Consider the following 17,653-nt stretch of genomic DNA (forward strand, 5'->3'; position numbering starts at 1 on the left):
TGTATAATATACATTAATATTATTTATATTTTTAAAAGATCCTATAATTATATTTGATTCAAAGGTTAAAAAATATAAAATCGGTAATAATTAATCTATAATGATATTGTATTAGTTGTAATTTTGAGCCCTTTATCCGTCGTGATTATCATATGATGTTTAATATTCGTGTTCAACCGTCAAACAACCACAATTTTTTGGTCATATCTTTAGTTATGTGTGTAAAATTATATTTGATTGACATGTTAATAAATATAAAATCGATAATAATAAATCGATAATGATATATTGTTTTAGTTACAATTTTGAGTCCTTTATACATCATGATTATCATAAAATGTTTAATACCTGTGTTTTGAGACCATTTGAAAAAAAATTATAATGTTAATATACGATCTTATGTATTATCAATAAAGCCAATGTAATTATCATTATTCATGGATGTGTCATTTGATGTGTTAATAAATCATCAATAAAGCAAATATAATTATGGGTTTAAATTTTATATATCTAAATGTCTCATTAATGTAATTATACACCATCATTAAAAATTATCAACGAGTGGTACATCCATGACGGTGAGTGGTTTATCCATAATGTGGTGTAAAAGTAGAGAAGTTTAAAGGAAATCCTACTATGGTGTGTAGCGATGGGGTAGGCCATTCACTGATAAATTGAAATTGCATTGCATTCATAGGCATTTTATATATGTGAATATTGAGATATTATGGTGATGAGTTGATCCAAAATGTCGATATTCTAAATTGCTATTCAATTGTGATTGTGACACCCGAAAACTCGACCCAGAAGTTTCGACCAAATTCTGGAGGTCACATTGGCAATGGAAATGACCCACAACAATATACCAATCAAATTCCTCGTCTTCATTTCAAAAACCTCTTTTACTCATACTTACTGAAACTGATAATGAGCATTATTTTTGTTTTGCAAAAATCTAAATTTAATTATCGCTTAAAACAATTTGATACCTAATTCATATCTCAAGTTTTAATTTTGCGACCAAAACAGATTAGTAATTTTGTTAACTGAAGCTTCAAACCATAATTTGCAATGTAAAATTATAACCTTTTACCTTGTTTGAAAACTATAAACATTTATTTAAAAACCTAGTGATTATTAATGAAGATAACATTTCAGTTAGCTTAAACCCATGCATGAAATCACAAATTTAGTTCAAAAAAAATACCATAGTTCAAATAAAATTTTTTCACAAATCTGATTGAAAATAGGTTATCAAACTTTATGAGTACCTAATTAAAAACCAAACAGAAATGAGAAACTCCGAGACCTCTGATTCGCTGGGTCCAAAATCTAACCTTGTGGATTACCTATAAGGAGTAAACTAAGAGGGTGGGCTACGAAGTTCAGTGTGAGTCTTAAACAACAATAAACGACGCAACAACAAACAATTGATCAAATTTACAGTTACAATAATCAAACCATAAACATAGATCATTCCAGTTGGTGTATCATATTATGATATCACTAAACAAATATGCAAATGTATTCATAAGTAATATGGTGCAAAGTCCCACCTATCGAACCGCTACACACAAACTCCATCATCCATCTCACACCAATAAGGGTATGTTAGACCCTTTCGAACCTCTGCATACCAATATTGGGTTATGGTGGACCCATTCAACCAAGTTACATTTTAAGGTGGTCATAAGCCACTTAAATGTGAAGTAGTCAAGCTGTTAATCACTATTGTGGTTTTACCTCCAAATTATAATAATGCAGTTTAACTACCAAATCGAACTTCCTTCTCTTCAATATCAATTCCAACCATAATGCATATGCATAAACTCTCTCATTATTGATACATATATATATAATCATACATTCTCCTATTCAATTACAAAAATAGCAGAGTAAATAGTGAGCACAATTTCTAATTATCACATCCATACATTTTCGTATTTTAGGTTTTCACAGTAAAATCACATTTTCAACCTATACAAATATCAAAATTAAATATTAAAACATTTATATATAAATTATTCTAATAGTAATACACCTTCCATAAACAAAATTAGTGTTCCAAACACCTCTATAGGGACTTAAACATGCAAGGAATCAACTAGGGACTAAAATGAATCAATTTACACAAACAATTCCAAAACTTCAAAAACGAGACCATACGGCTGTGTGGGAAGGTTCAGACCATGTGACAAGGGTACACAGTCGTACGATAGATAGACACACCTGTGTGATTGAAGTATACGGTCGTGTGTGTTGGCCGTGTAACTTACTGGCCCCGTGTGATGACTTTTAAAACTAAGGAGTAGGGGAGACACAGCTGTGTCTTAGGCCGTTTGGAAACCTCCCAGGCCATGCACGATCAACAAAATCTCCAAACTGTGTAGCCAGACCGTGAAAACTGAAAATTAAACTAGCTTTTAAAATGGCACACAACCGTGTAGACTGCCCGTGTGGTAAAAAACCCACACCAAATCCTGCTGTAAATCATGAAAATTAGCATATAAAGCACCCCTAATTACTATTATTTAAGAACACTCTTCAAAACATGATTCCAAGCACTAGAAATTGACCGATTTGCCTTTACCCTACCGACCTGAAAACTCAATTTCACAAACATACTAAAACTAGAAGAATTTCGGTCTAATTCATACAAGAGAATCACAGAAATGGTTAAAAACTCAAGAAAACAACACTTACACTAAACCTGTTTCAAATATTTGTTGAGCGAAAATACGAAAAAGTAGTCAAGATTCGAAAGAAACGACAAATGCAGAAACTGAGGTGCAAAAAAAATACAACACAAGATTTCTCGAATTTAAACAAAATAAAAACTAAGGAGTCAATTAAGAACTTCAAAAACAAATGGTGGAAAAAAGAAAGTATAGTGGAAAAAGTATAAAAAATCTGAGCCTATCAGCTTTTTTTTTAAAACTGAAACCAAAAATAAAATAATTTCCACTTAGTGCACAAGAGGATTTTAACATGAGACATAAAGAAAAACTGACTACTTACCACTAAATTAGCAATCTTATTCTGCCTCAAAAACACAAAAATAAAATTAATAGTCCATCTGAATCACTGACCCAACCAACAGACCTTAATTCTTCTAACCCCTGTTTCCTGGTGTGACATTGATCATTCTATGGGTTGATATTTTGTATGATTTGTCTACTATTTGTGTAACATTCCAAAAATTAGGGGTTACAATTCTTAAAACTTTTAAGAATTAAAAATTCATATTATTGGTTTGAAGCCTAGTAAAAAGTCTTGAGAACTTAGGTTCAAGTATTGAGAACTTAGGTTCAAGTCACATTTTTCTGCACATATAGAACCTTGGTAACATGGTTTTTGAATTTATTTATGTGTGTTTTGAGCATGAATATGAGCACTAGCCCAATGGTTAAGGCCTGCCTAAATTTCCCTCACATTCTAGGTTCTACCTACATCACTCTCTACTTCAAAACTCTTTTAAGCCCTCAAGTTTTGCTGAAAAATATTCTTAAAAGTTTTAAAAATTCAATCTAGTCTATCAATTGTTCTTCTCCAAATTTTTGAAACTCATGCCATTAGTTCGCTGAATTTCTATCAAGATTGGTAAGTACCTTGTCCTCTATCAATTAGGACTTTTCAATTCTGGAAGATATTGTGTTTTGATAAATCTTTCAATCTAACAAAAAATATTTAACATTTTTACCGAAAACCTCTACAAGTATTGAAAACACGTTTTTGATTCTTGAATTTTGTCAATTGAAAGACCCTTGTAGGTGTTTAGATCGAACTTGAATGTTGGGTAATTGCCTAAGGTCATGGGAAAGTCAAGTGTGTGTTCTTTTATGAAAAATTAGGTGAAAATTCGAAACTGCCCGGTCTCACATGGGTGTGTGGCCTGCCCATGTGGATCACACTGCGTCACACATGACCATGTCCCCCTGTTTTCCCCTGCATCTACATTTCGCACATGGCTTGGAGCCTCACACACAACCATGTGGCTCCTGCACCCCACTCATTTGCATTATACACGACTTTGAGCCCCACACATGGTAGAACGAACATCTGTGTGGATCCATCACACACGGCCTGAAGCCTCACACACGGTTGTGTGGCTCCTGCACTTGTACCCTTCACATTGCACACGACCTAGGGTTTGACACAGTTGTGTGGCCCCTAAAACTTAAAAATCATAGTTTTTCCTTTTCATTTATTATGTTATGCAAATTAGTCCCTAAGTATGTTTCTAATGGCATCTAGAGAATTAGATTATACAATTAAGTCCTAGACTAGGATTAGCGTAATTGAGTATTTGAATGAATGAATTTATGATCTTAATTATTTTTTATTGATTGCTTGATCCATGAATGAGTTTGTATTTACCAATGTTATATATGTCGAATGAACGCCTTGTATGCCTAAATGACTGAACTGTTGATTGATGGATATAATCGTGAATGTTGTTGTTATGCAACAAAATAGAATGTTGAAAGTATTAATGATTGAAATAATGTATGCATTAAAAGAATGATTACATTGTCTATGCATGGGGGACGATATGAAAGGAGGAATAATGGCAGCTCATATTGACAGCATAAACGAATGATTGACTGTCTACCCACAGAATGGCAGATTCCAATTGTAATCTCACTATGTTTCACGATCCCTCTAACAACTATTATCTGCGAGTGGTCGTGACTCCGTAATTAAACAAATGTTCGCTATGTACTCACAACCTTAGTAGATTCCAATAACGACAGTCCTACTGTGTACTCACAGTTACAACAGATTCTTACTGCGACATTTTTGCACTGTGCTTTGACAGTCCCTCCAATAGCTTTTTATTGGGAGCGACTGTGTTTCTAGAGTTACCAACAGCTTGACTTCAACTTAGTAGCTTGACCACATATGAATGATCTAACAGTTTTACTACAATAAAATCAAGCCATGTATATCCACTAAATCATTAAATGGTCTAATTACCATTTAAGTCCTTTAATTTAATGCTCCATAGCTATTTGAATCCTTTAGCTATTAGAACTCAAATTTTACCCTTTTTACAATTTAGTCCTTTTCACTTAATTAACTATGCAAACATCAAAATTTATTAATGAAATTTTAACACGGCCTTAATATATTCATATAGACATTAAAATAGTAATAGAATAATAATTTACTCGTCAAATTTGTGGGCCCAAAACCACTGTTTTGATTTCACTAAAAATGGGTTGTTACAACTCTCTTCCCTAAATGAATTTTTGTCCACAAAAATCTTACAAGAAAATAGGTTTGAGTATAACACTTTCGTAGCTTCTTTCAGTTCCCAGGTAGCCTCTTCTATTCCATGTCATTTCCAGAGAACTTTATCTAAAGCTATACTTTTATTTCTCAATTTTTTAACCGTCTGAGCTAGAATTTTGATCGGTTCTTCACTATACGTAATATCTAGCTGAACCACAAAATCTACTAAGTATATCACATGTGAAGGATCTGATCGATACTGTCGTAACATTGACACATGAAATAAATTATGAATATTTTCTAACTCTGATGGAAAATCCAACCGATAAGCTACTGGCCCAATCCTCTCCATAATATCGTACGGTCCGATAAACTGCATACTAAGCTTTCCTTTTCGGCCAAATCGAAGAAATTTCTTCCAAGGTGTGACTTATACAAATACTTTTTCACCAGCTTGAAACTCTATATCTTTCCTTTTCAAATTTGTGTATGATTTTTTATTACCAGAAGTCGTTTTCAAACTGTCACGTATCACTTTGACCTTTTCTTCGATTTCTCAAATCAAATCAACCTCGAATAACTTTTTCTCACTCAGCCCAGTCCAATATGATAGAGTTTGACATTTTCAACCATACAAAGCTTTGTACGGTGCAATTTTAATACTCACCTGATAACTGTTATTGTACGCAAATTCAACCAATGGCAGAAATCTCTCCCAATTACCTTCAAACTCTGAAACACAACATCGAAGCATATCTTAGGCTACTTCAATTACTCGCTCAAACTGACCAGTGGTCTGTGGATGAAATGTTGTACTAAAATGCATTCGAGTACCTAGAGCTTCATGTAACTTGCTCTAGAATCGAGACGTAAACCTTGGACCCCTATTAGAAATAATAGAAACTAGAACACCGTGCAATCAAACAATCTCGAAAACATACAACTCCAACAAATCTCTCAAGTGAAAAATTCGTACGCACAAGAATAAAATGCACGGATTTCGTTAAACGATCTACAATGACCCATACAACATCTTTCTTTCTCAGAGATAAAGGTAATCCCAATACGAAATCCATTGTAACTCATTCTCATTTCCACTTTGGAATCATCACAAGTTGTAATAAACCAGAAGGTACTTGATGTTAAGCTTTAACTTGCTGACATATCAAGCATTTTCATACGAATTCTGAAATCTCCAGTTTCTTACCTAGCCACTAGCAAATCTATTTCAAATGATCATACATTTTATTCCTACCAGGATGTATCGACAAAGTACTAGCCTTGGAATCGGCTGATGAACGACTATAAAATTCTTTCGATTTCCCATAGGTCTTTTACCCAAATCACTAGCCTTGGAATCGACTTTTCTCTTTGCTTTGCTAAGTTCCTCGACTTTGTGTGCTCTATCAACTAAAACGAAAAATTCTTTCAGCTCAAGAATCTCGACTCATAACTTGATATCTTCGTTTAAAAGGTCTTCAAATCAATTACACAAAGCAAGTTCTATTGGTACACATTCTCGAGCATACTTGCTAAGTCGTAAAAATTCTCTCTCATATTCAGCCACTGTCATTTGGACCTGTTTTAGCTCGAGAAACTCTTTGTGTTTCTTATCGAGGAACCTCTGACTCACATATTTCTTTTTAAACTCTATCTAGGAAAATTCCCAGTTTACTCGATCCCCCATTACTACTGAAATCAATGTATTCAACCATTGATAAGCCGAGTCTTTCAACAAAGAAACAACACATTTTAAACATTCGATCGGTGTACAATACAATTTATCAAAAAATCTTGTTATGTTTTCTAACAAGAACTCAGCCCTCTTTGGATCGTCTTCGGCTATACAATGGAACTCTTCAGCCCCATACTTTTAGATTTTATCAATTAGAGCTTTACTCACTTGCACTGGTTCCAAAACTTGAGGAACTACGGGGACCGATTCGGGTACAGGTGGGGGTGGAGGTCGTTAAGCCATTAGGTTCGTTTAGACGAACTTTAAAAACCACTCAGACATCATCTTGAAGAAGGCTTCTTTGGCCTTTCCTCCCTAGCCCTCACACACGGGTCTACTACCACTAGATGCTACTCCATTAATGAAGGCTTGCGTGTTACTATCAACTTCATCGGAATCAACTCGGTTAGATGACATCTTATTTATATAAAAATATAGTTCAATTTGAGTCAGGAGTTACCACACTATCATAGGTTATATCATGACATGTATTTCTAGACTCCATGCATGCTACGTTCAGTCCAAGAATCAACTAAATTGTAGCTCTGGTATCATTAAATGTAAGACCCCTAACCCGTATCCGTCGCCATAATGTTACAAAGCATTATCGTACAATTAATAACATTTTAAATAATAATTCATTCACTGACATTAACATATCATATATTAATTATACATGAATATTTTATCCTTAAATCGAGCCTTTGCGGCTATAAAAATGTCTTAGAAGCAATTCGGGACTAAATTGAAATCATTTCAAAAACCTAGGAAAAAGTTACAAAAAATTGAATATAAGGGTCACACGGTCGTGTACCTCACACGGCTGAGACACACGCACGTGTCTCAACCTAGGTAACCTTCAAACTAGGGACACACTATTGTGTCCTAGCCCTTGTCCTCACCCGTGTAACTCTTTGAGTAAAGTCACACGACCATGTGCCAAGCCATGTAACTCTCTGAGTTTCCCCATATGCCCATGCGTCAGGCCGTGTGCTAGGCCGTGTAACTCACTGAATTGCATATAAAGGAATTCCCAGATGACACACGGCCTTGTCACCAGGCCGTGTGTCACCCACTGCTAAGTCACACGCCCGTGCTTCAGGTCCTGTGGACATAAATTTTCCTAAAAACAAGTAATTTCCTATACCATTTTATGCATAACTATTTGAACAGATTGTGCACACTTACAAGGCATCAAAACCCTATCCAATCATACATATAATAACCATTTCAAGAGCCCTAAATCAACTAACCAATATTTCATTCAAGGCACAACAATTGCAATCATCAAAACTTCCCTAAACATGCATATTTCACCACATTTCAATCATCAAATCCTAGTTCAATACTTCCCAAAACATACCATAGCTTGACCATAATCATACCATTTCAAACATACCATAGAAGTAATTTCGAACATGCATCCTAAGTTAATCAAAAGGGAACCATCAAGCAAAGTATCAAATGGTACCAAACCAAGACAACATCCATAACTTATACAAGCCAATTGACCAACTAACAATTCAACAAAAATGACATTACAATTTAACCTATACATGCAATTATAACCTTAGCCAAAACATTCAAAAACCACCGATATTTATGTTGGATAGTGTGATAGATCTCCAACAAGCTTCCAAACCAACTGAGCTTCCGATAATATATAAAACATAGGAAAAAAAACTACGTAAGCACTTAATGCTTAGTAAGTTCATGAAAAATAAAACATAACCAACCATTTCATTTACATAACAATAAGTATAAGCCTAATATAACCCAAAACACAAGCTTGAAACAAGTCTACACATCATCATCAATACACAAGTTAGTGCATATATGCATAACTCATTTGAATTAACCATATGATAAGTCATTTTCATATGAAAATACACCATTTGATTCATATATCCTGTTTATGAGTATATGCATAATTCCATTTGAGAACTTACCATTTCAATCCATTTTCTTGCCCATTCAACCATCTAGAATATCATTGGATACTCGAGAAAGCTCACACGAAGTGTTCTTAAACATATAATCGTAACCTTTACTTCACATTATTGCTCACCCGAGTTGTGGGTCAGAATGTAAGCAACACAATGCTGCTCACATGAGCTGTAGAGTATCTACACCAAATGTAGGACCTCAGCCATCGGTAGAACGTTTAAGACTAGCACCTGAAGCATGAAATCCCTAATGACATATCATTTGTATCCTACGATTTCCTAAGGTTCAATCGGGACTCGATAGCCGTTATTGCATTGATTTATTTAAACATCGATCAGTTCACATGATAAAAAACATATTAACATATGATTTGAAATAATGTTAAAACGATAACTATTCACATGAACTTACCTCGACAACTAGGGCGTAAAAGTTAAAGGAGCTATTTCGAAGCTTTTGCTTTGCCTCGATCTAGATCCGTATGTGGTCTATCTTGTTCTAAATAGACAAATTTCAATCTATTTAAGACCTCTAGTATTCAATTTAGTTCGTATTTCATATTTATGCAAAATTACTATTTTACCCCTTACATTTTAACTTTTTATAATTTAGTCATTAGGCTCTTAAATTGAAATTTAAGCATTTTAATCCCTCTCATAGGCTAACCAAATTCTCTAAGAACTTAAACCAACCCATTGCAATCATCATTTTAAAAATTTAACATGAACATTTATCATTTTTAAAAGTCAACCCCTAAATGCAAATTTCATCAAAAATCACTTTACAAAACTTATTATTTATCAACAAGGATTCATGATCTACCATTAACCATCAAGAATCATTCAAAATCATTCATGGAATAACCCTCAATCTTTAATAGTTTTACAAATTGATTCCCGACTAGGTAGTTAAGTTAAATCGACCTCAAAAATAGAAAAATCATTAAAAACAAGACAAAATTACATACCATGCACTCAATGTTAGCTTGACCGAATATCCCCCTTTCTCTAATGGTGTTTTTAGGTTTTCAAATTAGAAAAAGATGAAGATGACAATATTTCACTCATATTTTGTTATTTAATTTTCTTTTTATTTACCAAATGACTAAATTAACCTTTTAAAACCATTAAAATTTCAATAAAAACCATGCCATGTATATCCACTAACTTAGTAAATGGTCTAATTACCGCTTAAGTCCTCCATAGCTATTTGGCTCATTTACCTATTAGAATTCAACTTTTACCCTTTTTTACAATTTAGACCTTTTCACTTAATTAACTATGCAAACATCAAAATTTCTTAACGAAATTTTAACACGATCTTAATTTATATCTGTAGACATTAAAATAATAATAGAATAAGTTTTACTCATTTAATTTGTGCTCCTAATACCACTATTCTGATTTCACTAAAAATGGGCTGTTAGACTTTTTGAACCAATTTCTTAGTGAACATAGCTGAGATCACATTACATAAATAGTTTCATTGCTTCCCAACCATAATAATCTCACTACCCTCAATTGTCTTCAAAGTCACCCTTCTAGAGGCACAGTCCAATCTAACTTGATGTTCTACTAACCAATCCATTCCTAGAATTAAATTAAACTCACCAAAAGTCAACTCCATAAGATCAGTCGAAAATACAACAGCCTGAATCTCCAATGGACATCTCCTGTAGATCATGTTTACAACAACCGGTTGTGCCGGAGGGCTAACTACAATAACATTTTTAGTGGTGTTCTCTACCTCAATACCCAATTTATTAGTCATACCATAAGAAACATAAGAATGGGTAGATCCTATATTGAGCAAGGCAAAATATGAAACAATACGGATGGTAAAGGTACTTACAATGATGTCAGACATATCTTTACCGTCTCGACCTTAAACAGTGTAAACAATGTCAAGTTGCCTAGCCACAAATCAGTTTGTACCGTAATTAACAGTCCTGACATTATTTACAATCCTATTTTAACTTTGGCCCCTTGAAAGTAACTGGCCCGATCTTTGATTCTGGGCTTGATTTTGAGTCGGAGCTTGCGTCTGCTCAACCCGACAAGGGCAATCCTTTATCCTATGCTAACACCTCAGACAAGCAACCAACTTCTTTCAGCACTCGCCCAAATGACACTTCTCACAATACGTACAGGTGAGAGTCTACCTTAGAGTTAGCTACAACAACCCCTTATTAAGGTCTGCCCTCTCTGGCCCATTTTGAGGGACGAGAATTAAAACTAATGGAATAATAATCTCTCTTAATTGGGACTTTATTTTTCTCTTATTTCTCGCATTCCACTTATTTAATCTCATCCACAATCTTGGTTCTCTCCATTAGGCTCTCAAACACCTTTTCTTGGTGCGGAGTAACCTATATTTTGAGGTCAAAACACTATCTATTTTCGAACCTCGCGCATTTATCTTGCTCAGTGGCAACCATACCTTGACCATAGCGGTTAAGCCTAAAAAATTCAACCACCATCTTATCTCTGTGTTTTAACTCAATGAACTCGAGTTTGCTGGCCTCCACATACCTTATGCCCACATACTTCTTTTAAAAGGCCTCCTGAAAATATCCCCTGATCAAACGTTTAGCCTATGTACCCCCTTACAATAGATTGCCACCAGCAATGAGCCTCATCCCTTAGCAATGACACAGTACCCTTCATTTTTTTTGGAGTACAATCAAAATCCTCTCCTCCAACTCCATCCAATACTCTGCCACAGTAGGGGTCGTTCCAGCAACACACTTGAATAATTCAATCACATTATACTAGAGCCTTTCTATAACAGATCCATGGTTCCGCCGATCCAATTTGGGCTTCAACAACTCTCTGTAGAACCCTTAACATTGCTTGCAACACTACATCACATCCATTCTCATAACCTCTACCACCAATGGTAGATGTATACGTAATCTACCTCAATAATTGAGGCTTCACCTTGATTTTTGGGCGGCTCAATAGGTGCATCCCTACGTGGCTTACCCCTACCATGTTTGCCTTGGGTTTTCATAATGAATTTTTGAAAGTATAAGGCTTAGAGTATATCTATAATCTTCACAAAAAAAGTTCAAGCATTAGTTATTTCTCCTGAGTGTCTATAATCTAAAATTTACAGTTTATTTATAGTTTTAATAGTATAGTAACTAGTTCAGGATAGACATTAGAGTCTTAATTTTAATTTCTTTGAAGAAAATCATTTTTCAAAAGTTTGTGACCTAGTTTTTATCAAAATACCCCTTTTTAAGACATGCATGCAGACTCATTAAAAAATTCACAGTCCAAGTTTTGAAAACTAGGCTCTGATACCACTAAATGTAACCTCCCTATCCCGGCCTAGATGTTACGACAATTTCAAAATTACATTGGCCACCAAAATGGCCTAGTAAACAATCAAAGTTTATTAAACAATCTTTTTAAAACTTTTGTTTATCTTAGTAGAAGACTTATCATGTTAAAATATATTATTTAATTTCAAAAACCAATTGATTTCAATGATTTGATTTGCAAAAGTTAAATTTTAGTTATATATATTTTTCAAATCTCATTTACATAATAATGATACAAAAAAATTGATATTTAACATAGTGTTAATGAAAACCAGATTTCATGCAAAATTAAATCAAGTTCCATGTTTCAACAACCTAAAATCAATTTAAAGGTCATGTATGCAAAATAAACCCAAATTATAGGTCCCATGCCACAATTCAAATATAGCAATACAGTTCCAAACTAACAAAAATTATAAAAATATGCCTAAAATACTTTTAGATAAAATAAATTGAGTTAAGCCCTCTGTATGTCGAGTCCATGTCCTAACTTTCTGGGTAATCTGTAAAGATGGAAGTTAATAGGGGTGAGGTTTATGAGCTTAATGTGACTCTCTACACAAGAGAATCAATGCAAAAAAATAAATAAAGGTTACAAAATAACAGTTCTCAGAATAATCACAATTATATAACAAAGCAGAATTCGATAGTTCATTTAAGCATACTTATGAATGTCATTGCAATTCGTGTATAACAAAAAACTTTCCTACCCATACTCTACTACACTCCACAGTAAGAGTTCCCCAGAAGTCATCCATCTTTGCACTCCATGTTGTGGATGAACCACGAGTAGTTGCAAGTGAAATGCTAGTAGAAATTGTGGGTAAACCACCAATATTTTCATATAAAAATTTTTAGATAAACTGTCAGTAAGTTGTGGATGAACCACCAAAGTTTGCAGATTATTAAACTACCAATACATCCTCCTTTCAATCATACCAATCCCCATGTAATGTAATGTTGCATGCTAATATCAGTACAATACAAAATTAGTAGTCATGTTTATCATGCATTTGATTTAACGGTATTAGTAGACATGCTAAACATGCAATCAATAATACAGTGCCAGTAGTAAAAATAATAGTAACAGTAATAGTTCATCGAATATACAGTGAGAGTAGGCATGTATCATTTACATATTGTGCATATAACTATAATAGTTTAGTCATTTATATCACATATTCCATATTATCAGGGGTTCTATTGAGTGTACAAAAACTTTAAAAATAATTTAGGGATTATACAAGGAATAAACTAAACAATTCACAAATTTCTGGGCAAAATTGTAAAACTGAGGTCACACAGTTGTGTGGCAAGCCTGTGTGGAAGGGTTACACAGTTGTGTGGAAATTGATAAATTACCCTATAGGAAGGACTTGACCGTGTGGCGAGTTGTGTAACAGGTTGAGGCCGTGTGGTTTTTAAGAACTCCCTAAAATACACATGGTTGGCCCTGATTCACTTGGTAAAGAATTTACACCTTTCACCATGGGTCTAATTAGCGTTCATCACGATAAATTTTGGTTAGCTTCACCTAGATCCAATTCTTTAACGATAAATACACATGAATTAACAATTTGTCTCAAGATTTTGACAAGATTATCAAAGATTTTGCAAGAACCGTGAAAGATTGATTAATCAAACAAAAGATTAGCATCAGATAGTAATATTACATGAATATGGGATCTAATCATTGAAACCAGGTGTACTTACCATTTTTTGGCATAGATACAGATGTTATTAATGGCAATTTGAAAATCGATATAAAATGATTGAACAAGGGATGATTTGATAAGGGAAAGCAAAAAAATTAACATCAATAGGATGAAAATATGGTGTAAATAAGAGGTAAAGAAAAGAAAAAGAAAAAAATAGAAAGGGGAATACAAAAGTTCTATTAGGAATTGAAAAGAGCAAAGTGACAATCTAATTAGGGATGTAAACTAATTTTATACCTAGGGTTAGTAAACCATAGGGGCGACACAACAATTTACCCAATCTTGCTGAATTTAGAAAAATAATAAGGGGGAAAGGAGGACTCGAACTTAGGTCACTAGGGAGGGCACTAAACAGTTAACCATTCAGCCTAGTTCATTTCTTGCTTAACTTAGATGCTTAACCTTTTAAATATTGGGGCATGACAATTGCTTTTACTAAGGAGAGAAGAATTATTGAAGTCAATGTTGGCAAGAAGGAAATTAGAAAAATGTCTTCCACTTTAAGTTCAAAATTAAGTCAGATTAGGAGTGTATTTTGCAATTGCAAGTTAAGGGCTCCAATATGCAGTGCAAATACTTTATCAAATAAAAGACATTTTATGGGTATTCTAGATACAAATAAGTAAATTTTTTAGGGATTTATGTGATTGAACATTGATAAGAGTATTTGGCATTTTTTTTTAAATTGGTTCATTTCTAGGTTTTTTCCTGTTCAATTACTGGGTTTGAAAATTGTTAGTTATGATTATCTTATTTCTTTTGTTTCATGATTGGGTTAGGGATAACATTGGGTTCACACTATATGAATTGTGATGAAGACCTTAATTAAATGAATCATAGGTAATTGTACTTTCATTTGAAATTAGTTGAATAGTTGAATTGTATTGTTACTGAATTTTTCAATGTTTGAAATATGTAAATTGATGGTGGCTGAATTTTATTTTGATGGGTTAAAGGGAATGACGATGTGCAGGAAGGATATGTTGACCAATATGTGGTGGAAGATGTAATTTTTTAGAACAACTTATTGTTGACCAAGAATAGGAAACTAAGAATTGATAAGAATGGGCTAAAAGAAAAGATGTCAGAGTACCAAATAATTATATAAAAAAACAAGACTGTTGTAATTAAGTATAAAGTGAGCCTAATTGTGACATGGGTATTGTTTATTTTGTACTTGTTCTATCAATGAGTTTGGAAAATGACTGTCGTTGACTTGTAATGTGTTTGGAACTAGAGCTGTTGGAAAGTGATTTGTTTGAATGTTTTATTTGATATGAATGTGTTTGACTGAATTGAATTGTTTACTAAATGGAAAATTTAATATGGTTGAGATGAAATGTATAATGTTTGATGCTATTTCATTAATGTATGGGAAGAGATATGTGTTTGAATTGGTTGAATTATTTTGAAGCAATTTAAAGGATGACTATACATAATGACTGATTTTAAATATGAAACTTAATGAAAAAACCAAAAATTCATAATATATGCCTAATGTTTTACATTGATACAAAACCATACTAGTACACCAAATGAAATTAACAAAAAAAAAAAACTATAAATGATGCAATTACAGCATGACCGCCTAGTTAAGTAAAGCAATCTTTAAATTCTTAATGTTTAACTAATCAAAACTAACAATTTCATTAAAAAGACCAAGACGATCACTTGGGGCATCATAAAAAACTACCACAATAGACTTACATGACTAAATGTTTAATAATCATTTACTAGGAACTGGCAATATTTTTTTAATAAAAAAGGAGAAATTCATAGATTAAAAAACAATACAATACCAAATAGGTCCATAGGCATCAACCTTCAACTTTGCCTCAATAGAAATAGGAGGGTCATTACAAATAATCAAAAGATCAAAAGACAAAATATCTGTAGGACAAAAGGTGTTATAATTTTAAAACTATTGAAAATTGCTCCCTAAGCCAACTTAGTTGGACATTGATTCCCCTACGTATAAATGTACTTAAGTGAGGCTAATACAAATTTAGACATGAGAGACCTACAATCATCAACAAAAACAACAAGTGTTAAACTTTCATATTCAAGATTCTTAATAATGTTAACAACAATTTCAACATCAATCTCAATTTTGAGCTTTGAATAATTTGCTTTGTGTGTAAGATAAAATCCGTCTCTAACTGCCTAAAGCTCTGCTTCAACATTCAAACACTTGGGTATAGATTTGTAAGACCTTTTAATCCATTCACCCATTTCATCTGTAAGTATCGCATCAGCTCCACTTCTTTCTGCACTTCTGGTAGCTAAGCCATCTGTATTCAACTTGATATATTTGGGTGCTAGAGGCTTCCATTTTACTTGCTAAATATAAGGGTAAAATCTATTTTTTACCTTACTCGTGAGAGAAATAACTTCTCCTACTTTATAAAAAACCCCTTTAGTAATATCCGAGCCTCTAGTGATATTCTTAATAATTAAAGCATTTCTCTCAAAGGAAAAAATTGAAAATCAAGCACATGGGAATTCTATGCTTTTTATGAAAAGGTTTTGTCTAAATATTGTACTCTAACAAGTCGCCCCAATTTCGGTTGTTAAGGGATTGATTCGGATAATCATCATAAATCTCCTTCCAATAGTCCCTTGACTTTCAGCATTGTCTAAGAAAATGATCTATTGTTTTAGGGTAAGTTCTACATAATGGGCAGATGTTCTTGATCATAATGGCTCTCTTACTAAGAAAATTTGAAGTTGGAAAAATATCATGAGTACACTCACAAATAAATATTTAAGCTTTGGTAGAAGTTTCAATTTTAAAATCCAAACGAAATTTGGATTCACTTCAAATGGAGTCTTATTTTTTACTCTCCAAAATATGGTGATAAGTGCTTGAAAGCGAGAATGTCCCATATTTTGAGTAGCACCATCTTAAGTAGTCCTCTCTATTAGAAACAATGGATATGTGAATGCTTAAGAAATTTTCCATGATCTTTGCTTGCAAAATGAAATAAAGAGGGTAAGATTCATAATTTACACATTTCTCCCTGAAAGTAACATTTTCTTTTTCCTCTGTGTAGGGACTACAAAACATGTTTCTAATAGGGCCATATCCAGTCCAACTATCCATCCAAATTTTAACTCTCTTACCATTCCAGATTTGCCATTTGAAACTATCATCCAGCATTGGTTGAATTTTCATCACAGTTGACCAAGTGCTAAAAGTATTCCTAAGATCACTTTTATCTAAATATTTACCATTAAGGATTTAGCCCAAAGTTTTTCTTTTTCCATTTTAAGTCCCTACCCAAGTTTTAACAAACAGCCTTGATTCCTAACAACAATAAGCCATAATCTAAGGTTTCCACTTTTTTTGGAAGAAGCCACCTTCTTTAAGTTGAGGAGATGGATACGTTTTCACTCATTTAAGTCTCCCAAAAGGAATTTTCTACTTATATGATCAAAATCATTATAGATAATTGTAGGGGGTCTATGAGATTGTATATAGTAACTAAGAATTGCAAAAGAGGTAGATTGGATAAGAATAAGTTTGCCCACTCTCGACAAATAATTACTCTCTCAGGCACTAAGTTTATTATTCAATTTATCAATGATAAAGTTAAAATCATTTCGCTTAAGGAGGCCAAAGTGAATTGGGAAGCCCTAGTATTTGCCAAGATTCTCAATGTGTTGGAAATTCAGTTTGCTTTTCACTTT

The sequence above is a fragment of the Gossypium hirsutum genome, chromosome D02 (assembly GCF_007990345.1).
Source record: "Gossypium hirsutum isolate 1008001.06 chromosome D02, Gossypium_hirsutum_v2.1, whole genome shotgun sequence".
In the NCBI taxonomy this organism is placed as follows: domain Eukaryota; kingdom Viridiplantae; phylum Streptophyta; class Magnoliopsida; order Malvales; family Malvaceae; genus Gossypium; species Gossypium hirsutum.